Raw genomic sequence first — 24,275 nt, 5'->3', positions numbered from 1 at the left:
CTTTTGACTGTGTTGGAGTTTCAGTGGAATTCCAGCACAGTCAAAGTATTTCATAAAAAGGATCCAGCAATATGGATAATACTGTGACAAAATGATGATAATTTATTTAAGTAGGTCTATAGATCAAGGCTTGACAAATGTGCTTGGAATCTAGGAGTCCGCTAAAAAAGTTAGGAGCCATTTTTTTTTTTATGCTAACAAAGCTTTATTTTTAACAACAAAAATACAATTATCCAAAGAGAAGAGCAAGGAAACTTGTAGGAAAGTGATTGATGGAAACACAACTTACCAGAAAGAGCTCAACACAGTAATTCTAGCGGCTACGGTGGAACAGGAAAATAGTATAATGGTAAGATAGCCCCAGGTGGCACTTTAACAGGGGCGGCATTTTGCATTTATCCAACTCTACACAGACACTACTGCATCCACTACACACACGGCCTCCACTATGCACACACACTGCATACAATACACACTACATCCATGACACAATTACAGACGCAGCATCTGTGACAAACACACTGCATTCACTGAACACACACGCTGCATTCACTAGACATTGAATATGATATACACACTGCATACACACTGCATACACTACACAAACAGACATTGCATTCACTACACACACTGCATAACATAATGGATGTTGGCCTGCTTTTGGTGCAAGGTGGGGGAGGGGGGCAGCATTTCATCCTTTGACCCATCCAGCACAATGTCTTGGACCGGCCCTGAGTAGGCATTGCAGTAAGTATATCTGTGTTAATATTTTCTTTTATTGTAAGGCCATAGTTTGAAAACCTGTTTCACTAGCATAACTAGACTGTAAGCTTGTTTTAGCAGGGTCCTCCTAAACCTATTGTTCCTGTAACTTTTTGTAATTGTCTCATTTATTGTTAAATTTCCTCGTTTTTATAATATTGTAACGCATTGCGGAATAAGTTGGTGTTATGTTAATGCCAAAAATAATATGAATAATAATTCTTAACCCCTTAAGGACCAAACTTCTGGAATAAAAGGGAATCATGACATGTCACACATGTCATGTGTCCTTAAGGGGTTAAAGAGATTCTATAGTCACCAGAATCACTGTAGCCTAATGTCCCTTTGTCAGAGAAAAGACTATGTTAGATGTAAATTAATGCAATGGAAATCAAGATACTACCTGTGCCTTCAAGGGCACCTACAATGCTAAAAAATTTAAAGTCCAAACTAACTGCATATACAATGTGAATAGTATGCCGGACTGTGGATACCATAGGTAAGTATCAGCTACAACTGTATTTTCTTGTTCTGTTGGTATTGTAACACAGCTAGGGTAAATATAAGAAAAAAGACTGATGCCTAAGTCTTCTGAGGGTTACAAATATTCTGTCAGTTTTAGAGAGGTTCCATAGTCAGGAGTGGCTCAAGCATATTGAGACATCGGAAGGAGCTCCGATGTGCGTTTCGCCGGTAAGCGGCTCTTCAAGGGCGAGGAATAGCAGAAGGATTTCAGCAGAGCTCCACACTGGACCCCATGGAAACAATCCACCCCTGCTCTCCCAAAAGTAGGGTGGCTGGGTGGATTTAAATAAAAAGAAAATTTTAATAACGGTCTTTCTGTGGGTGAACCTGCCTCTATGGCTGAGATAATCATTGTTGACTGTGTGAAAGTCTAATGGAGAAGGGAAGGGAGTTCCACAGAAAAGGTGCACCCTGGAGAAGTGCTGGAGGTGAGCATCAGATGTGGGATTACGGACAGAGAATAGACGTAGGTCTTCGGCAGAGCGCAGGGGCTTCGAAGGGACCTATTTGTGTATTAGGGAGGATAGGTAGGTTGGAGCAGCGCATTATGTAGGGACTTGTAAGCAAGCACCAGAATCTTAAATTAAGCCCTATATCTAACTGGAAGCCAATGTAGGGACTGATAGAGAGGGGAGGCATGGGAGGTGCGGACAGGAAAATGAGCCTCGCCTCCGCATTCATTATTGATTGCAGTGGTGCAATCCAGGAACACGTAAGACCACTGAGAAGGGGATTGCAGTAGTCAAGGTGAGAAAGAACAACGACCTGGACCAGCACCTTAGCTGTGTCTGGTGTTAAATAGGGGCAGATGCGAGCTATGTTTTTGAGATGGAAGCGGAAGGTTTTGGCGGTTGACTGGACATGAGGGGTGAAGGAGAGGTCGGAGTCAAAGAGAACACCTAGGCAGCGAGCCTCCGAGGTAGAGGTGAAGGTAGCTCTGTTGACTTGGAGGGAGAAAGACATAGGAGTAGCAACACTTGAGGGAGTAAAGACCAGAAGTTCTGTTTTGGACAGATTGAGTTTAAGGAAGTGAACAGCCATCCAGTTGGAAATAGCAGAGAGGCAGTCAGAGACATGAGTCAAGATGAGCGGAGAGAGATCAGGAGAGGATAGGTAGATTTGTGTGTCATCTGCATATAAATGATAATGGAAGCCAAAGAAGCTAATTAGTTTAACAAGGGAGGCAGTATAGATGGAGAACAGTAGGGGACCAAGGACAGACTCTTGGGGAACACCAACAGAGAGGGGTTGGGGAAAAGAGGTAGATCCCAAAAAAGAAAGAAATGCTGAAATAGCACTGGGAGAGGTAGGAGCAGCACCAGGAGATAGCAGTATCTCGTAGACAGAGATTATGGAGGATGAGAAGAAGCTGTTGATGATCAACAGTGTCAAAGGCAGCAGAAAGATCAAGGAGAATTAGGATAGAGTAATGGCCGTGAGATTTAGCAGCAATTAAATCGTTGGATACTTTGGTCACAGCTGTTTCAACAGAGTAACGAGCGCGGAATCCAGGGTGAATTCCATGAACAATGTATGGCTTTTGCAGTCTGAAATGCCCTGTATGCAGCCATATGGTTTTGCTCCATTCAGTTCCAGCCATTTTAGTAAATAACCCTGTATATGTGTTACTGTGCAAGAATCGAGTTTTAAAACTTGGCAGTCCTCACCTTCTTAAAACGTTTTGACTACTCACACGTAGGGTTATGGTGCTCAAAGTGTTCCGTTAACACTCTTGCGCTATTTTTTTCCAATCTAATAAAAATTTGCTTGGAATGTCCCTTTAAAAACTTGATCTTATCAACTGCATCTCAAAAAATCCATACAATTTTAGAAGCATTAGCAAGTCAAGCTCACAGTGCGGAAGGCATTATTATAATGAGGAATATTCTTTGATGCAACGTTCCTTTAGATAACCTCGTCTTCTGACCAGCGTCTAGTTATTGTGACACAATTAATGAACCCGTGGTCGCTTAGGTTATGTTGCTGTCCCATTTAGCATGACAAGGGTTAAGGTCTGTAAGAAATGGATTTGCACTTCAGAATGTGATTTGAAAAGAACTAAATGCAAGGGGAGGGTGAGTTTACCCAGACTACTACTTATCTTTATTACTGTACATTACTCTATCAGTGTAACTGGAGACATGTAAGTCTTCCTGACAAGAACAGCCTAAATATACCCCATCTCTATAGCAGCTGCATTAGCAGCACTTTCTGAATACAAAATTGTGAATAATTGAGCGCTCAGAATCTTCCCAGAAAGAATATCTGTAGGGTTTCAAGCAAACCGGGTGCTTCCAGTGGGATTGTGATAATGTTTCCTATAAGATGCTGTGCACGGACTGATTTGGACTGTGTATATAAGAGTGAGGACCGCAACCACAATACGGAAGAAGAAGAAAGCTATTTATGTCATAGTTAATGAAAACTGGACGTGCCCAACGGCTTTATTATCAGAAAACAATAGATTAAGAGATTTATCTACCTACATTCTAGATAGATATATATGTGTGTTTACATATGTACCAAAACTATTATAAAGAGGCGCTCCCTGGCCCCTTTTTTTTTTTTTAATGCAATTTTTTCAAATGTATTTATTTAGTGTGAACTGTTTTTCAATCATTATTGATTATACCTTTTTATTTAACCTCCTTATTGACTAATGAGCAGTAGATTAGAACGCCTAATTTTTATGCTTTGGTGTGTTCATTTTATTTTTCCTTTTTACATTCTGTGAGATGCCTGACACTGACCTTCCCCAATATGTTCCCTTTTCTCCGTTGCGGCAGACACTATATTGGAAAATAGCGGCTTCCCACAGAGCAGATGTAGTAACTGATTTTTAGAAAGCAGCATTAATATTCTATTAACCTGTGTAATTTATCTCCTTATGTTGTCATGCTGAAATACGAGCATCTTTTGATTCTTTAAAAGAAAGTGAGGCTAGCCAGGGTTGGCTGGAGAGACTCATTATAGTACTCTAGCTTTCTCCTTCTCTAAACATTCAGAACATAGTGACTGCTTAGTTGATGTAATTATAGTGTTTTCTTAAAAATTGACTGTATTTTTATTTTTTTTCCCAGCGTTTATAAATCTGCTTACAATGATATTGGGTGTTAGGGCATCTCCTCCATGTCCATAGTTTTTCAAGGAGCATTTAGTCATAGAAACATAGAATTTGACGGCAGATAAGAACGGACGGCCTATCTAGTCTGCCCAATTTTCTAAATACTTTCATTAGTCCCTGGCCTTATCTTATAGCTAGGATAGCCTTATGCCTACCGCACACATGCTTAAACTCCTTTACTGTGTTAATCTCTACCACTTCAGCTGGAAGGCTATTCCATGCGTCCACTACACTGTCTGTAAAGTAATATTTCCTGATATTATTTTTAAATCTTTGCCCCTCTAATTTAAGACTAATTTAAGACTATGTCCTCGTGTTGTGGTAGTTTTTCTTCTTTTAAATATACTCTCCTCTTTTACTCCTCTTTTACTGTGTTACATATATTTTTGGTTCCCCCCCCCCCCGTATTTTTGTCTGTTAAGCCTCTGCCTCCTTTTTTTTTTTTTTTTTGTGAATAGGGGTAAAGTGTAAAATTAATCTTGGGAGGAAGTTGAGTTGAACGTGGTTCTATGGAGTGTTTAATTCAGGGGTCCTCAAACTCCGGCTCTCCAGATGTTGCTGAACTACAACTCCCATGATTCTTTGAATTACATAGATAGCCAGAGAATCATGGGAGTTGTAGTTCAGCAACATCTGGGGGCCCGGAGTTTGAGGACCCCTGATTAATTCTTTATTCTTTGCTGTAAAACTGCTGTATGTGCAAACAGATTGCTGCATAAATATTAGGAAAACTATAGTTGATACACATATTCACAGCTAAAGCAATCCGTTCACGCAGAACTACACCATAAAGGGCAACTACACAATCAAAATTGATTTGTGATCCGTGTGAACGTTGGATAAAAATTGTAGGAGCCAATGAATGTCTCACGAATGCCCATTTTTCTACTGACTATGTTTTAGGAAGGTTGGTAATATGTATGTTATGTGTTCCATGAGGACCCCAAACAATCTGTAAAAGAAACAATTTATCTCCTATCCACTATTCCCTATACCAGGGGTAGGCAACCTATGGCACCTGTGCCATGCACGTCACTTGATGTGTCTTTGCACGGCACTCAAGGCTGCTAGAGCCAAACAGGCTCTGGCCTATCAGAAGTCCCAGTGAAACTTCAGGTATACGAAAAGGTGGATAAGGACAATCCTCAATTTATGCATTGCAGCACTTTGAATGGGAATTCACACTGGAGTAGAGAAGCCCGCGCTGCTGTTGCAGCTCCTGTCCTTGACCTGTACCTGGACAGCCTGGTGCCCACTTGATATACACAGAAATGCAGAATAACCCTCCCCTTATACAAATATTATGAACAGCTCACACACAAACATACACACAATCCACACAAACACAACACCACTAACAATCCACATACATGAACACAACCCTACATGCAGCCTCTCACATGCAATACCCCAGAAACATACACACACTACCAAACACACAATGTGAGAGATCCATTCACACACACAATTCCACAAGCAGCCCCCATGCACAGCCCACATTCATATGTATCATACAAGGTCCTACAAACTACTCCTGAACATATACAATATAATAGTTCATATACTCACAAATGCAATGATAAAAAGCAACAGCAGTATAAGTAACACAAGCAGAATACGGCAACATACACGCCTTAATTTAAAAAAAATAGGACCAGCATGCTATGGGACCTCACAATCTTATTTCGGCACAGTGCTACTGAAAGGTTGCCTACCCCTGCCCTATACTATGACATTGCTTCCCTTACCTCACTTGATTATACATTCCTGTATGAGCTGTGTAAACTGTGAAAAAAGTACTTCTACCCTCCTCCCCCCCCAATTAAAAAAACAAAAACAAAAAAACAACAAGATTCATATTTCTCCAGCATGCAGATTGTTATATAATATGTAATGGAATATATATGTAGCATTACCCTGTAATGTAGTAAAGCACTTCCTCCATTACCATTAATACCACTGGGATCTGAAGATGTTCTCTGTACAGTAATGCATTTTGTTCCCTAATAAATGTCCATACTTTTTGCCCCTAGTTTAGAATGCTGTTAATGCACTTCATCCTGAGAGATTTAGCTTCTAATATAGCCATAACCATTTTGTTAATTTGTTTATTGCTAATTTTAAACATTCCAGTCACCCATAACAATTCCAAAAACAAATACCAATAACCAGCCTTTAAGGAATATCTAGTGATCCCAACACGCAAACCCAGGTCAGCCTAGTTACTGTAATGGAGCATAGATGCATGTTACCAATCCTTAAAGGAGCACTATAGTCACCCAGACCACTTCAGCTCAATTAAGTGGTCTGGGTGCCAGGTCCCTCAGGTTTTAACCCTTGACATGTAAACATAGCAGTTTTAGAGAAACTGCTATGTTTACATTTGGGGTTAATTCAGCCTCTAGTGGCTGTCTTCCGGACAGCCACTAGAGGCGCATCTTCGACGCTGCAGGCCTCCATCGCACAGAGCGTCCATAGGAAAGCATTGAGAAATACTTTCCTATGGACACTTTGAATGTGCGCGCAGTACTTGCCATGAATGCGCATTCGACTCCAGTGACGTCGGACGGGGGAGCTGATGTCGGACGGGGAGGAGAGGTAACCAGCCCGGCCCTGGATTAAAGTAGGTTTTAACCCCTTCAGTGCCACGGGAGGGGGACCCTAAGGGTGGGGGCACCCTCAGGGCACTAGTGTCAAAAGTTTTGGCCTGGCAGGTGCTTTTTTTTTGTTTTTTCCTCAATATAAATTTTCTTTCTTTACATTTTTATATATATATATATTGATGAGTTACAAAATATTAAACATGAGCAACAAATATAAGATAAAGGATACAATGTGTCGTCTGCAAGGCATCGCATGACCCCTAACCAAATGGGTGGCAGGTGCCCTTTTAAAAGGTGTTATATCGTGGCTGAAATGTACTGTCTTCTAGTGCTGGTAGTTGTTTTGGTATATTTTGCTTGCCAAGTTATTAATGTTGTCTGAATTTCTTTCCTTTTACAATCTATAAACTCTGCATTTCCATAGTCTGTGTGTCCATCCTGTAGGTATGCAAATTGCCTTAGGATTTAGTATGTACCTCTAACTTCCCTACCTAGTGTAGTAAACTGTGTGGACATGGCCTTGTCATAGGTTTCTTACAAATTAGAGGTGATGATTGAAGGCGATTGAAGCAAGTAAATGGTTCATGTGCGTGTTAAGTAGCATTTTATTGTTTAATACATTGATTATCATTAGAAGGTATTAAGAAATGTAGTTGTGGCTCCAAAGTGTACAGGATAATGGAAGAAAGGGCTAAATATTTAGCTGTGCCACAGTCTGGCTGGGTCTACCAGAGGAATTAAACTTTGCGTAGTGTAGCTATGTGCAGTGCAGAGTATGTTTGGAGAACAATGAAGGGAGACAGCGTCATTTTAGGTCACTTGGAATCTTGAATGTTCTAAACCCTTTTAATTTGTGAAACAGAAAAGCAAATGTGTGTCATGGTATTTAAGACCTTTTAAATATTGTGAACGTAGACCTATGTGTGGGCAGTTGCTGGTCAGACTGTACTAACTATGCCAAAACGTAAAACCATTAAAGAAAGGATTGGGACAGGTTATGAGCTGTCTATGACATGGGCTGTGAGGCAAAAACACCATGCACTGTGATCGAGTGTTAACCTTGTGGTGATAGTTTCTTTGTAAAATAGAGAGACCGTCTGTGACCGGCAATTCGCTACCTGGTAAGTAGTGGATTTTGAGGTGCTAACCTCATGGAGAGAGCTAGCTAATTGCTGCGTGTTTTATCTGTCCTCTCTACGAGTGGGCAAGGAACTGGGATTCTTTACCAGCCAGTCTGAGCCTAAGAATGGTTGTGTGCTGAAACAAAACACCAATTGCAGGTGTGTATAGGGTATAGGTGAATGTTCAGGCAAAAGAAATGCCATGTTTTAGCGGTTGGACTGTACAGTTATTGTAGAGTTTTTGCTAAGAGATTCAGAGTAAGGAAAGCCATAACACAACTGCAAATTTTCCTCCTCTTATTGGAAAGAAAATAGGCTGACATCTATAATGAAACAATGCATAGAGTGACCAAGAATGAGCTACAGGACTAAGTACAGAAGAAGCCTAACAAGAGAGAACCCGACACATAGAGCAAGACTGAACAAAGGAGAGAGCAAACTGGAAATCCTAAAGTGGTTAAGGATTAAAAATATTGATATGTACAGTGTATTGTGATCATGCTTAGAAACCGATCTGACGGCCTGTATCCTCAACAAGTTTTTCTATACTTTCTTCATCGGCTTTCTATGTGTGCAAGAACTCCATTGTCAACCAGTGGATGGTCATAGCTCACATAATTAAGACTCAACCAATGTGCTCCTGTCATTGTCCAAGAAACTGCTACAGAGCTGTCAAACCGCTAGAACAATCAGTTCTGGCTGCCTTATATAAATTTTGTCCAAATAGTGTGTTCTAAATGCTCTCAATGCGCACATACCTTGGGCTAACCTTTCTCGTCTCAAGGAGAGAAAGAGACAAACTGTGTGACTCTGACGATTATTACCCACATATTAGAACTACCGTATTTTTCGCTCCATAAGACGCACTTTTTTTCCCCTCAAAAGTGAGGGGAAATGTCTGTGCGTCTTATGGAGCGAATATGAAGCTTTACTTACCTGTCTTGCAGCGTTGGCCGGCAGCACAGGGCGCACCGCGGTAGTGGAACTTGAATTTCATGTTCCGGTTTCCGGCGGGACTGAAAGGAAGTGCGCACAAGCTGAGTGCGCACTTCCTTTCAGTCCCGCCGGAAACCGGAACATGAAATTCAAGTTCCACTACCGCGGTGCGCCCTGTGCTGCCGGCCAACGCTGCAAGACAGGTAAGTAATTATAGGACAAGGGGAGGGGGACAGTATGGGAGGGGGATAAAGTCTATGGGGAGGGAGGGAGGGGGGGAGATGGAAGTCTGTGGGGAGGGGGGGGAGATGGAAGTCTGTGGGGAGGGGGGGGAGATGGAAGTCTGTGGGGAGGGGGGGGAGATGGAAGTCTGTGGGGAGGGGGGGGAGATGGAAGTCTGTGGGGAGGGGGGGGAGATGGAAGTCTGTGGGGAGGGGGGGGAGATGGAAGTCTGTGGGGAGGGGGGGGAGATGGAAGTCTGTGGGGAGGGGGGGGAGATGGAAGTCTGTGGGGAGGGGGGGGAGATGGAAGTCTGTGGGGAAGGGGGGGAGATGGAAGTCTGTGGGGAAGGGGGGGAGATGGAAGTCTGTGGGGAGGGGGGGAGATGGAAGTCTGTGGGGAGGGGGGCAGATGGAAGTCTGTGGGGAGGGGGGCAGATGGAAGTCTGTGGGGAGGGGGGCAGATGGAAGTCTGTGGGGAGGGGGGCAGATGGAAGTCTGTGGGGAGGGGGGCAGATGGAAGTCTGTGGGGAGGGGGGCAGATGGAAGTCTGGGGAGGGGGGGCAGATGGAAGTCTGTGGGGAGGGGGGGAGATGAAGTCTGTGGGGAGGGGGGGAGATGAAGTCTGTGGGAGAGAGGAGAAGACTATGGAAGGGGGGGACACTATGGGACAGGGGAGAAAAAAAATATTAAGAAACACTATGGGACAGTTTGATCAGAATATTTTTTTTCTGGGTTTCTTCCTCTAAAAACTAGGTGCGTCTTATGGTGAGGTGCGTCTTATGGAGCGAAAAATACGGTATTTCTGTTAAATCTTGTTTCAGATATTGCGCATAACCCATTTTTCAAAACCACAAGTCCCTTTATGGGTTATCCTATGTGATTAGCAAAACTGCAGTGGGGGGAGGGGATAAACTACGTATCCCAGGGGACTGAGCATTTGTTTATGGGTTTATAATAGACCTCATTGACCAGAATGAGATACTCCTGATTGAAGTTTCTACACGTGACTGCAGACAGACTCTATAAGCAATGCATCATTCTACAGGTTGTTTGATACTTTGTCGTTTTTCTTTTTCTTTTTTTAATGGGTAAATTGGATAATATGTTAATTAATAAAATTTGTTAGTCTTGTTTAATCCATAGTTACTCCTTTTAACTTTATTATTGTTTAACAGTTTCCAGAAATATTTGCTTCAATGAGCTTCAAACTCAGTGAGTTTCAATGTGAATATGATAAACTACAGCAATACAGATATATTAAATTCTGAAATCTATCTTTATGCTTATTGATCTTGTTATCAAAATGACTTTTAAATACAGCATTTGTCCTTGTGTTTCTCATTATTGGGTTATTGCAATGCACATGCCTGATCGGCTTTTTATTCCATAAAGGTCAATAGCAAATCATTACATATCTAATATTACAGATATCTGATAGTGACATACATTGCATTTTATTTTAACACGAGAAAATACAGGAATTAAATTCTAAAAGGATCATATTGTCAAAGTTTGTAATGGATACTTGTATTTCTCAACAAAGAAATTCATATTACTGATCAAAAGCAGTTCATTTATATCTAAAAATTTACTTTTTTTTCGTCACACTTTTATTAAAACATTCTTAATCTTCTCTAACAATAAAAAGGACATGCCGAGTGTTTGTTAAATAGACACTATAAATGAAATGTTCTTTGTGTTAAAAAATTTAAAATTACACTATATGAACACAAGTATTGAAATACTGACCATTACACCAACAGGTACTTTTATGACATTGCATTCTAAATACATAAACCTTAATATGTAGTTTGTCCTCTTTTGCAACTATAACAGCTTCCACTTTTGGATTTTGGAGTGTTTTTGTGGGAATATTTGCTTATTCATCCAGTCGAGCAAATGTGAGGTCAGGCACTGATGTTGGATGAGAAGACCTGGCTCGCATTCTCCGTTCCTGTTCATCCCAAAGGTGTTCCATAGGATTGAGGTCAGGGCTCTGCAGGCCAGTCAAAGTCTTACACACAAAACTCCTCCAACCATGTCTTTTTGGACCTTGCTTTGTGCACTGGGACACAGTCATGCAGGAATCGAAAAGAGCCTTCCCCAAACTGTTCCCACAAAGTGTCTGCTGTTCCTAAACTGTTTCACTTTCCAGTAAAACCACTTACAGTTGACTGTGGAAAATCTAGGAGGGATAGAATGTCACGAATGGACTTATTGCAAAAGTGGCAAACTATAACAGTACCATGATTGAATGCACTTCTTCAGAATTACCCTTTTAAAATTTTTTATGTAAACTATATGTCAAGACGTGGTAAAATCAGCAGATTGAATGATTTTGTGGTTTGAAAATAAAGGCCAAAAATAACACAATTATAAAAAAAATATACATAATACAAATATAAATCCTCCAAATATGTAACTGTATGCTTCTAGTGCGTACAATAAAAAAAAAGTCGTTCAGGAAATTTCTGCTAGAGCAGGGGTTCCCAATTAATTTTTCCTGTGGAACCCTTTGACTTAGTGCACCAACATTGTGGTATCTCCCCACTGGCAGATAAACACACTGATAGATACAGTGACACACTTGCATACACGCGTGCAAGGATATACACACACTCCGATACATACACATACGCACTTCGATACACACACTGACAGATACACTGGCACATACATACACAGATACACACACTGGCACTTACACACACTGCCGGATACACACACTGGCACATACATACACACACACTGACAGATCTACTGTTACACAGATACACACAGTGACACATGCACATCTTGACACACAGACGCATACACACTTACACACACACACACACACACAGTGACAAATGCACACCTTGACTCAGATACACACACACACACAATGGCACATACACACACTCAGATAAATACACTGACATACAGACTGACACACAGATACACACAGCGACACATGCACACCTTGACACACACACACACACACTGATACACACCTTGACACACAGATACATATATACATACACGTCATGTTTACATTTGCAGTTGCCCTCCTGTTAGGTTACTTTTTTCAGCAGGAGGGTGACTTGCTTAGAGTGCTGCTGGTTAATGTTGGTGTGCTACTCACTCCTCGTTGCTCCCTCTCTTCCTCCAGCTGGTGCGTTCTATGTCTGGGAGCAAGTGACACGCTGCCAGTTCCTCCCAGCATCCCACTCTACAGGGGCCCGGTAGCACTGCTAAACGGCCGCGGGGCCTGACTGAGCCCCTGTTCAGCGATACCCATTGGGTGGCCCTAAGTGCATGGGCCACCCGATGGTCAAATCATTACGGAACACCTATTGGGAAATGCTGTGCTAGAGTAACATGCGAAATGGGAGCCAAATGTGAACCTAATAATATACAGCACGTAAATGAAGGGAACTAAGCGGTATGCAATATACATTTTTTTTTTTTTTGCCTACTGAGCCAGAGTAGGATAAACTACAGGGAAATTATTAAGGAACTTAAATTAGAATGAAAAAGTCCTCAAGTCTTCTCAGGTGGTGGTTTGCTGTACGGAACATGTCTGGGCACAAATGGTGTTATCTCATCCACAGACAATGTGTGGTAAAACACTGCTGGTATTGACTCTACCAGTAGCCCAAATGACTAGAATAGGATAGGAAATTCTGAGAGCTGTGTGATAAAGTAGACTGTGACAAAAAGAGACTTTAATGTGTAACATGACACAAGATACAGAGCCTTCTCCCATGCTGATATATCTACCTGACAGTTGCTGTTTGAAAATAAAGATTGTTGCTGTTTGTGACAAGATAGAAGCTGGTTGTCACTTTCCTTGCTGTAACTATCCAAGTTCTGCTTTAATGTGAATGCTGGTGGATAAAGGGACTCCAAGCCCAGGTCATAACACTTAGTATATTGATCAGCTGTACAAGTTAGTGGAAGTACCCACGGACGATATTAGTCTGTATCGTCACATGGACTTTGCTGTTTTTTTTTTTGTTTTGTTTTTTTTAGCCAGAAGTCTTTGGGGACCTCACTTATTTGAAACTTTGTGTTCTTAAGGTAATTGAGTAACCCGCCAAAAAGAATGTCTCCATAGAATGGTCTGTCTGGATAAATCTTGGTAGAGGGTGAGTTGACCTCCTTCAAAGGTCATGGAGGGAGATCCCTTTGCTGCCCCAATGAGGTATTCTATGTCAGAGTCCCGCACAAATTTAACCCCTTAGTGACCAAGGACGTATCGGGTACATCTGACCAAAAACGGTCCTTAAGGACCGCGGACGTACCTGATACATCCGCGGGGAATTAGTGCGCTGAAAGCTGTTGAATACAGTGCTAGCAAATTAATGGGCTGTGTAGGAGGGGGGCTGGCAAGATGCTGTTACTTACTTTTACAATAGCTCCTGTCAGCTCCCTTTTCTCTCCTCCGGTCCGGTCAGCTCCCCTGTCAGCTCCCACTGTAAGTCTCGTGGCCGCGCGGAGCGTTGCCACGGTAACCCGTGGCAACGCTCTGACCCCGCGGCTCTCGTGAGACTTACACTGGAGGAGAAGGGAGCTGACAGGAGCTGCTGTAAAGGTAAGTAATGGCTTCCTGCCAGCCCCCAACAGGACCGCCGGGCTTGTAATGAGCCCGGCGGTCCTTGTCTGTATTATGGCAATGTAAGTTGCCATAATACAGACATTGACTCGAGTATAAGTCGAGTTGGGATTTTTCAGCACAAAAAATGTCCCGAAAAACTACTTATACTAGAGTATATACGGTATTTAGATTCGCTTTTTTAAAAAAGCTGCTGAAACCGTATGCCAATTCCCTTGATTTCTATTGATTTAGAGATTCAGCTGATTTCTCAGCCAATGAAGGACATTCTCTGTATAGGTATATGCACAATCTTGACATTAACCAGTCTAGAACTCCACTTCTTAACTGGTTAATGATGCCAAAGGATACTGCTTGAGGTGGAGTTACACCTCTGGCAGCAAAGTATTGTATGTGCAGCCTTCCATAGCAAAACGCTGCACATACAGACTCCAGGCACCATAACCACTTAAAGTTACTAAAGTGGCCATGTAGCTTGGAGTAACCCTCTAAGGTTCTTGTTTTTTTGTTTTTAAGCTATCAGATATTTTGCTGATGTCTTCTAATTTTAACTTGTAAAAACATGATCTGGCCGTTCATCTAGTTTATTTTAAAAATATCAAAAATTGTATTAAAGCATCAACACGATCTGCTCTCCTCTTTTTTTCAGATTTTTACGGACAGCCAGCAATGTACTGTGCAAATGTAAGAAACACAGAACATGCTTGTGCTAAATTCTTTATAGGATTGCATTGTGCAGTCCTGCCGAGAATGCATCAGTTGCTTTCAATGGCAGTGCTAGTGGCAGTACTGTGCAAGTGAAAGCTGCCTTTTCTTTATGCTTTAAAAGAGATGCTGAAAAAGGATCAAGCTATTCCCTGCAGCTTTTTTTCATTTAACAGTGGATTATTTTTTTCCATTATGTTTTCAAGATATCTGCAAACAACCACCCTGCTAAACCACCCCGGCACGCGCAGTCTCATTGCCCTCCAAATTTGTACACATAATGAGTAATTTGTATTCCTCATTATTCTTAGTGGCTGAAGAGGGGCTCCCGGCTTTGAGTGCTTGACAAAAAACCCCCAAAAACAATGCTGTTCAAACTGTCTTAAAATAGTTTGACAACAGCTGGAGGAAACTCAGTGTACCTTTATCTGCTAAATTAAGCTGTAAATGTTGCGCTTCTGTAAGATGGTGATTAGGAATTCTGTCCTGGTGCCTGGCTGTTTGTCAGCCTGTTCAGCGGTGGCTGCCGGCCGACTGAACAAGGCGGCGGACGGACGAGGGAGAAAGGAGGCAGCGACGCAGCAGTAGTCTTCCTGCAGTTCTTGCTCTGCTCCCTCGGGCACTGTTTACTGATGCTGAGATCTGGAATATGACTTTACTCCGGCCCCAGCATCACTAAACTGTGCTCGAGGAAGCAGAGCAATAAGAGCACGAAGATTAGAGAGTAGCCCTAAAAAGTTGGGGAGGCAGATAACGGATCAAAAAAGTGACAGCAGACTGACCTCACTTACTTGGGTGTAAAGCTTGGACCCTCCCCCACAGACGCATTTGTCCTTAACCTTAAACCATTAATACCACTGTGTAAAACACACATCCAACAATGGAAAGCAGTGAAACTCTCTTGGTTAGGCAGAATAAATACCGTGAAAATTATACTTTTACCAAAAATGTTATACAAATTTAGGATGTTACCGATCTATGTCAAGCCGATATTCTATAAACACCTCCAAACCATACTATCCTCCTACATATGGGAAACTCTAAACCACGCTTAGCTATGTCACTTCTCCAGAAGCGCACAGATCAAGGGGGTCTAGGATTCCCAGATGTGTCCAAATACCACAAAGCGTCTTTCTTGGAAGCCGCAATCAAACTTCACTCCCCCAGGGGTACCTTCCAATGGGTAGACATGGAACACGCCACTGCACCGGGAAAATCACTACTACCAATCCTGTGGACACCGAAGCAGATGAGACCACACACACCCCACCTGTATCATACCTCAGCCCTTACCATCAAAAATTGGGACAATTTACACCACACTAGGGCAGTAGCTAACAAATTCCATCCCAGAGCACCGATATCGGCACTAAGCTCACTAACCCCAGCACAGACAATGAACACATGGAGAAAACAAGGTGTTAAACACATAGGGGATACGTTCAACAACCACCAGCTCATGCCTTTCCCAGACCTCCAACGAAAATATGGACTAGCGAACTCGGCCGTCTTCTAATATCTCCAACTTTAAAAGCATCACCACCCAACATGTACTTACACAATCAGACATTGCACTACACGACCCTCACTCGATCGACCTCATATATGACCGATGCTGGCTGACTCCAACAAAACCTAAGTCGTTATCTATATGTTACAACTTACTATTGGACATAGCAGACAAACTACCCCTTCCCTTTCGAAAGACAGTGGCAAACAGAGTACAAAGGCTCTCCTACTGGAGACACTTGGATGAGATCTCTTAATGCGTTCAAAGGTCTTACCAACTGTCATTCACACGTAGAAGCACATAAAAAACTGGTTTTCAGGTGGTATCTGACGCCCAGCAGACTTCATAAGATCTACCCCACAGTACCAGCAGCTTGCTGGAGATGTGCAAAAGCAGAAGGCACGATGCTACATATTTGGTGGGACTGCCCACTCCTAACACCACTTTGGCAGCATGTACAAGATATCCTCCAATCCTTTAAGGTTGACAACCTTACTCTCAGCCCATCAATTTGTTTGTTTTTACTACTCCCCTTCTCTCTAGCAAAGCCTATCAAACAAGTGGTGATACTCACCATAATGGCTGCGAGAAATCTCATAGCATTAGAGTGGAAAAAACCCACTTGCCCCACCAAACAACAATTGATGGATAAAATCCAACAATACTACATATATGAATGCATGTCAGTAACTTCACAGACACAACACCAAACACTTCAAGATACATGGAAACCATGGGCAAACATGTATACCAAACACTACCAAAAACCACACACCTAGATCCTCTTGGACAGGAACCAGCCCCCACCCCCGAATTATAGAGATGGAGCCTAGTGCCCCAACTTTTACCTCTACTTTTACCCGCGTAACCCCAACAATATCAATACATATATAAAGACAACTAGGGTTTCGATTCCACAACCAAGCACTACTCGGTCCTACATGAAAAGGGTCGAAAGAGGTATCGATACTGAGAAAGAAATAGGTGACAGTATGTTTCCGCACTGTCAGATGCTCTCACAATTATACCAATGCTTTTTGGTTAAACAAATAAGAACACAAAGAGTTATAGTGTGACAATCAATGTTAATGACCCTGTTTACTCCCCCCTCCCCCCTCATGAACCTTACCTTCACGACGAGGTTACTCCCTGCATAGGAAAGTTCCAAAACGACACAGCAAGGACGACAGACCAATATACAGTAGAAATGTATTGTAATTGATGTATGTACGAACGAAACATGTCATATGGAATATTGCATGCTCCCATGAAAACTTATGTCGTTCCCCCCTCACCCCCCCCCCCTCCTCTTTTTCATTTTCTGTACCCTATACACACTTGCCCTGATGTTTTACAAAACAATAAAAAAATTTAAGTATCAAAAAAAAAAGTGACAGTAGCTTTAATGCCTCTTTAAACTTAAACCAGCAAATCTACATACAAGCTATTAAATTGACAACAGTTATTAATTATTGGTGGCCAATACCATAGCAGTGGCTATAAAGATTTGTGCATATGTTGAGAATCCCACTGCCATCAGTCATGTCTTGGAATCTTATGACAAAGTCACTTCTGTATTCTTGAGGTAACAAAATAGTGGTCAAGGCATGTTCATAAGTCTAGGCCAGCAGACAAAAATATATTCGTTGTAAAATGTCTGTTGCAGTGCAGGTTATTTTTTGAGAGTAAATAGAATTTGCTGAATTGGAAATGCTTGCGGACGTGTCGAGTATCTGTATATTATAGAACATTTAAAAAAACTTCACAAGTGGCCGGTCAATTTTAAAGTCATTTTCCGAGCATCATAATCACTACGTGTCATTGTAGTAGTTTTGGGTCCACTAGATTGACAGTGCGGTCTCCCCGGTTCTGGGTAAAACATTTTTTCCAGCAATATGAACATCCTTTGATGGTAGGTGGAAAAATTACACTGAAACTGGGTGGAGCAGTTAAACCAATGCAAAACTTTCTCTCAACATTTTTCACTGTTCACAAGAACCTGTGAATGACTTGTCATATATATATATATATATATATATATATATATATATATATATACATAGAGCTCACCAAGAAAATCCAGAGTTCCTAAATGGAATACTATGAATTCTGAATGTTTCTGCTGTAGAATGTGTGATTCAAATAGACTAGCTCATTATTTACTGACAACAATCTGGATTTTTGTTTTTATTTTCTGTAAACTTTTACCGCTAAAAAAATAAAAATAAAAGTGCTTTAACCCCTTAAGGACACATGACATGTGTGACATGTCATGAGTCCTTTTTATTCCAGAAGTTTGGTCCTTAATGGGTTAAAGTAGATCTGTCACTTTCAGGTGTCTTTGCATTTTTTTTTTTTAATTCTTTATTTTTGCATGTGCATATAAGTTACAGACAAGCGTGCAGGGCCACGACAGCAACTGCAGGCATATTCATGGCATTTCAATTGAGTGGCATTTTGATACAGCACATATTTTTTTTTTTTTAACATGAAACAGCAACTTTTGTTACATTCTAGGCATGCATATGACATTCCTAGGTGCTTCTAGGTTTAGTAATATATGTAGTAGATTGTCATTGAATTGTTAAGCTCGGACAACAACTTTACTCATATTATTAGGATTAGGTAGTCGCTATGAAACAATGTTAGGTTAGATAAACCATGCTAGTGAGGCTGTCACTTACAGACATGTTATGCATTATAGTAGTAGCTGGAGAAAGTGTGATTGTCACCCTGGTGGGTCGGGGTTCCCCGAGCCGCCTCCGTGGGAGAGAGTTGGCATCCCAGTGAGTCCAAGACTTCACAAAGAGGGGCAGTCCAATTTTACCCCGATGCCTGCTCTGTGGTGTCTGTGTAGTGGTATGCAAGCGTCCTTCAGAGCAGGACTCGGGTTTGTCGGAGTGTTGTTCTGCTTGTTCACTGCGGTCCTCCGGGGTGTAGCTTGAGCAGGGTGGGCTTGCCGCTCCAGGTCATCTGCAGGTAGGTGTCCGCCATGTGCAGGCTCTGGGGGTATCCGTGGAGATTTGTAGCTCTCCGGAGTATCCCGTCAAAGGCCGAGTTGGAAGCGGGTACAGGGTTGGGTTGTTAGCAGAGGTGTCTTGCTGGGCAGATGTCACCCCGGACTGGAGTGGTCGATGCTTGGTGACCTATCTCCGTGGTGCCGCTGCTGTTACCCGCACCCTCAAAGCTCCTATTGCTTGCGTTGGTGGCATGTGTGGTTGCAGGGATTAGTATGACCATTTCTGCTTCCCTGTGTAGCGGGATCTTCTCTTAGGAGCCGTTTTGTGGGTAGAGGACACTAGGAGGGGGTTTTACCTTCATGCAGTCGGCGCATGTGGCGCCCGCCATCTTGAAGGCAGCGATCAGGTTCCCCGGCCTCAGATGCAGGATCTCGCTTATGGTCACCGGGTGAGGACCGGGATCACCCCCCCGGTCCATAGGGGGGGGAACGGAGCCGGGTCTGAGCCGATCAGTGCTTTTGGCCGGGCTCTGTGGTGCAGGATAGCGAGGCAGCGGCCGTCTGCCTCGCTCACCGCCGGAGAAGGCCCGGGTTACGGCGCCGCGTTTCTCTCCCCTGGGGGACTGTAGCTCAGCGAGCCAGCCTCTCCCCAGGTCCATCTGTACCGCGGCACTGGGCATCGGTGCTGTCGGTTCGCTTTAGGTGAAGAATATACAGGATTTTAGCGTGTTTTTCGTTGTTTTGCCGGAGCCGCTCTGACTTGCGACCGTCCAGGTCGGCGGCCCGGCCCCGCCCCTCGGTGTCTTTGCATTTTTAACAATGATCCCTGAAAGTGACAGATTCTGTGTGGTACTGCTGACACTGGTTTTAGGGGAAGGTAAATTTTACTCAAGTTGTCACTCACAGCCATTGCCATCTTCATCCTGCTGTCCTCACCTCAGTACTCTAATCTCACACATGCAGCACTATAGCACTGTGGTCGATGTCCGAATCCCACAGCCATATATTGTGACGGCTGCTTGGATTGGACAAAGTTGAAGGCGGAGCTCCGCTTTTTGTCAACCTCTGATTTATCATAAGACAAATTAGTCTCTTCTAATATCTTTAGATTGTGTTGGAATTTCAATGAAATTTCACTGAATTTCAGTCTTGATCAGTATTTCATAAAGAATATATATTTGTGAAATACTAGAAGGTGACAGACGTTTTAAAATAAACCTCATCTATTGTATCTAGCGATACCACTCTATAATTAATGATAATTACTCATCCCTCCAATATGTACCTTTTAAAACAAAACAATTTTTATAGCATTTTCATTCAGTCTGTATATGCTTCATTTAGTTGTCCATATATTTTAATTTTCACATCCAGTGAATTACGCCTCTAGAAGCCTGCATTTTCTGATGTGGTTGGGTGTTCAGAAGGGCTGTGTATTAGCAAATAATTCTTCGATCCCCTTGAATCCAAAGGAGTGCTGCACTAAATCAACTTATCCCTCACGCTGCTATGAGCTTGCATTCAAACCGTATCCGTCGCCCACTATTGGCTTTACATATTATAGTTTTCTTTTGATTACTCACATCCCGTATTGATTGCTGGTGAGAGTGGCAAGTTAACAGATTGGTGTCCTGAGGCTCTAGTGATTTGACCTTTTTAGCAAATCATCAAGTAGAGATGCTATAGCTGTCACATGGATTCAATTGTTAGGAAAAAAGGGGAATTGGAGCCACACACGGAACCTGCATTTGTCAGCAATGGTGCTGCTGTAGAGACCAAATTGTTTACAAAAGACAGATTAAGGAACAGCGCACAAACAAGGCTACTTAAAATCACATATCTTAGCAAACAAATAAGGGGATTCAGTTCCACCATATGGCCATCACTACGTCACAGTACCCTAATATCGGTTGGTTCTAAACTCATTTTAAAGGGGGAGAGAAATTAATGACTGCTAGTGCTAAATGAACTAAAGTGTATTTAATTCACCTGTTGTAAGAGCAACAGATCTATGGAAGACCGCCACTAGAGGTGTATTAAACCCTATTGCGGGGTTAAAATGACAGGTCCACTGCACCCAGACCACTTCATTGAAATGAAACAGGCGAGGTGACTTTAGTGGTCCTTTCACACAACTAAAACAACTGAACCTGTGAGAAAATAAAGATCATATAACACTTGCCACGGTTTAGAAGTTCAGGAATCGCATATGAAAGTAAATTAGTGGGTAAACAGAAACCAGTAAAAATTGGTGTCTGACTGAGACAAAAATCTGTGCCCTGTTAAATATAAATATTATAGGTGGTTTTGGAATTTTCTTTTTTTCTTTTCGCAAGTAAAACATTTCAACACGTTTTAGGAATGGTCAAATACCCAGCTGTACAGCCTGTGGGTTGATGCATGTTCCCCTTAGAGGACCTCTTTCCATTGACCTTGAAAATATCTGAATAAAAAAAATCCTCTTCCTCAAAGGCATATCTTTTCTAACGTTGACAAACACAAATCCAATTTTACAGAGCTGCCAAACATACTGATGGTTAGTAAAGAAAGCTCATTTATATTTTATGTGGGCTCCTAATTAAAATTTTCCATCACATTTATCTTGTTTACCCTTATTCTTGTTAGACTTATTTATTTATCACTCACAGTATGGACAACATACAGTAACATAGCCGCATAGAATATAAAACTTTTGTCTATTTTCCCCATTCTACAACTAACTCAGGCATGCTTTATTCTAAGTGAGTGTTCCAAATGGAATTCCATATTCATACTAATATATGGATAGAGTTCAAAATGTGAAGCCCTATGCTTCTAGCCAGACGTAAATGTCTCAATGTTGCATTCCATCTCCTACAAAGCATATATCTGGGTATAGACCGTGCAGCACTATATGCAGCTTCGTCTCCCATCATCAGACACTTTCTATCATGTCAAAGACTACAAATTTGTGGATTTTACTGTTACTTGTTGGACAAGCAGCAAAGGCTAAGGAAGACAAAAATAAAATGGAACGGGCGTGTGGGAAGTACAAGGCACGTTCACTAGGGCAGCATTTTTACGCACCAATGGTAAGCAAGTGAGTAGAAGCATTTATATAGATAATACTGATTGGATCAGGCTATAGTCCATTTATTTATATGGATCATTTTTGTTTTAATGATCATACTAAATATCTATATTTCTCTGGCCTGTATGGGATTAAATCAAGCTGAAATTAAAGAGAGATTTATTTGTGTTCAGTATGTTATGTTAACTTGTGCTAGAGATATGAGTTCTGCAGGATTTATTGGACCTGCAGAATCCCTATCTATGGTCCGTATCCAATAATGATAAATAACGACCACTTTAATATTTACCATTATTAAGATTACACGAGCACAATTGTAGATATAGTTTAATTTCTTAAACCAACTCAAGAAAAAGGGGTAAAGAAAGCTGATTGAGAACTAAACTTGTTACTGGCACTGGCATTATTTGAGTATTTTGAGATGTTCCTAACAGATATAACATACTACATAGTGGCACATTTTTACAAAGCAAGTATCCATACTCCCTAATACACTGCTTGACAAATGTGCCTGGAAACTAGGAGCCAGCGAAAAAAGGTTTTTTGGGGGAAGGGAGGGGCATTATAATTCTTTATTTTTGCAGTGCATAGGTTAACAAACGTGTGTAAGCATGTCACAAAATTATATACGCTAATACATGAATACAACAGTAATATGAGAGATAACTGCACTGTTTTATTTATTTTTAAAATAAACAACAAGGTAAAGCGGGAGCTATTTCAAGATAGTACTCGATAAGTAGATGCTGCAGAATAAAACAAGGTATAGGCCCAGATTAATTAACTAGGCTAATCCATAATATCTGAACTATCCGGTTAAATGTGCTATGCAGCAGGCTAGATGTACAGCATAGTAATACCACTGACGCCCCCACTTCGTCTCAATGCGGGGACAGCACAAGGTGAAAGTAAGCAAAGAACAAATCCAGAGATAAAAATAAAAAAAAGGTGTAGTGAGTACACATTAATAGCCAATCAACATGGGGCAGTGTCGGTGAACATTCTGGCAGGTAATAAGGTGGTGTCCTATATTCAGTTTGTGCTGGAAAGTCCCATATTAGCCGATGCCCTGGCTCAAAGGTAGGGAGATGTAGATGAGTGTCACTGTGAGACCGTAGTCAGTTGAGACATCCCCCCTGCCCCAAGCCATTATGAGGACTTTCATCCTGTTTCCACAAACTCGGGAGCTCTTATTTGAGTCCAAGTTCTTCCCTCTCTGGGTACGGCAGATGCACCGGATGGACTGTCACCGCACACAGTTCTGGTTTATCTGCGTATGTGGATGATGCATCGGGGATTCACCCCATCTGGCCTTCAGCCCAGGTAGGCCCAAGTTGGGAGACCTGTACTGCTTGTTATGAGGTGGTGTCCGGGGGGCCCCTGCAACTCCTGCCTCTCTCCACTCTGTTCTCTGTCCTGAGATTGAGTCGGTGCTGCAAGGAGGTGAGATTTTCTAATCATGCCCAGAATCCATCAACTAGCTCATTCATGAGCATAAGTGCATGCTCTGTTGCGCTGTGTTGGACCTTCAGATATTCATGCATGCAAAGGGACTGTGCGTCCACCATCTTGTAGTGGTCCGCAGCGGTCAAGGCTTGTGCTGGTGTTTGAAATCAGCAGAGGTATGTAGAGCTGGTCAGTGGGGACTGGGATAACCCCCACCGGTCCAAAGGGCAGGAAGCTGTGTAAGGTAGTTGCTTCAAGGATCTGAGAGCGGCAGCCTCTCTACAGCTCAGATTGGCCGCAAGCCTCTGTTCGGGCGATCCAGTATCAGAAATGCTTGTGTACGGTATTAACAGGATATGTTTGGATTGAGTCCAAATTGATTAAAGTGGCCCGAGATCAGACCCCGATTGTCAGTATCAGACTCAGGAGCTCTCACAGAGCACGTCTGTTCGGCTTCACAGTCAAGCTCATCCCCCTAAAGAGCCAGGTTTTTAAACCTCAATGCAATTCTTAAAAGGACACTAGAGTCACCAGAACCACTATATCTTTACTGTATGTTCTGAGGTCTACATCTTGCCCCTGCACTCTTTTCAATGTAAACATGGCCTTTTCAGAAAAAGTCAGTGTTTACATTGCTGCATAGTAACACCTCTAGTGACCGTTACGCAGATAGCCTCTCGAGATCCTTCCTGCACA

The 24,275-nt window shown here is 42.2% G+C and overlaps 1 protein-coding gene across 1 annotated transcript in view; it reads left to right on the top strand.

The window, feature by feature from the left end:
* The window catches only part of SCAI (suppressor of cancer cell invasion), a 134,243-nt gene that overhangs the window by 24,662 nt on the left and 85,306 nt on the right, over positions 1 to 24,275 (top strand). The window lies entirely within an intron of this gene.

Source organism: Pelobates fuscus, chromosome 9, assembly GCF_036172605.1.
Source record: "Pelobates fuscus isolate aPelFus1 chromosome 9, aPelFus1.pri, whole genome shotgun sequence".
Lineage (NCBI taxonomy): Eukaryota > Metazoa > Chordata > Amphibia > Anura > Pelobatidae > Pelobates > Pelobates fuscus.
Note: the sequence above shows the minus strand (reverse complement) of the source record. Positions and strands in the feature narration are given on the sequence as shown.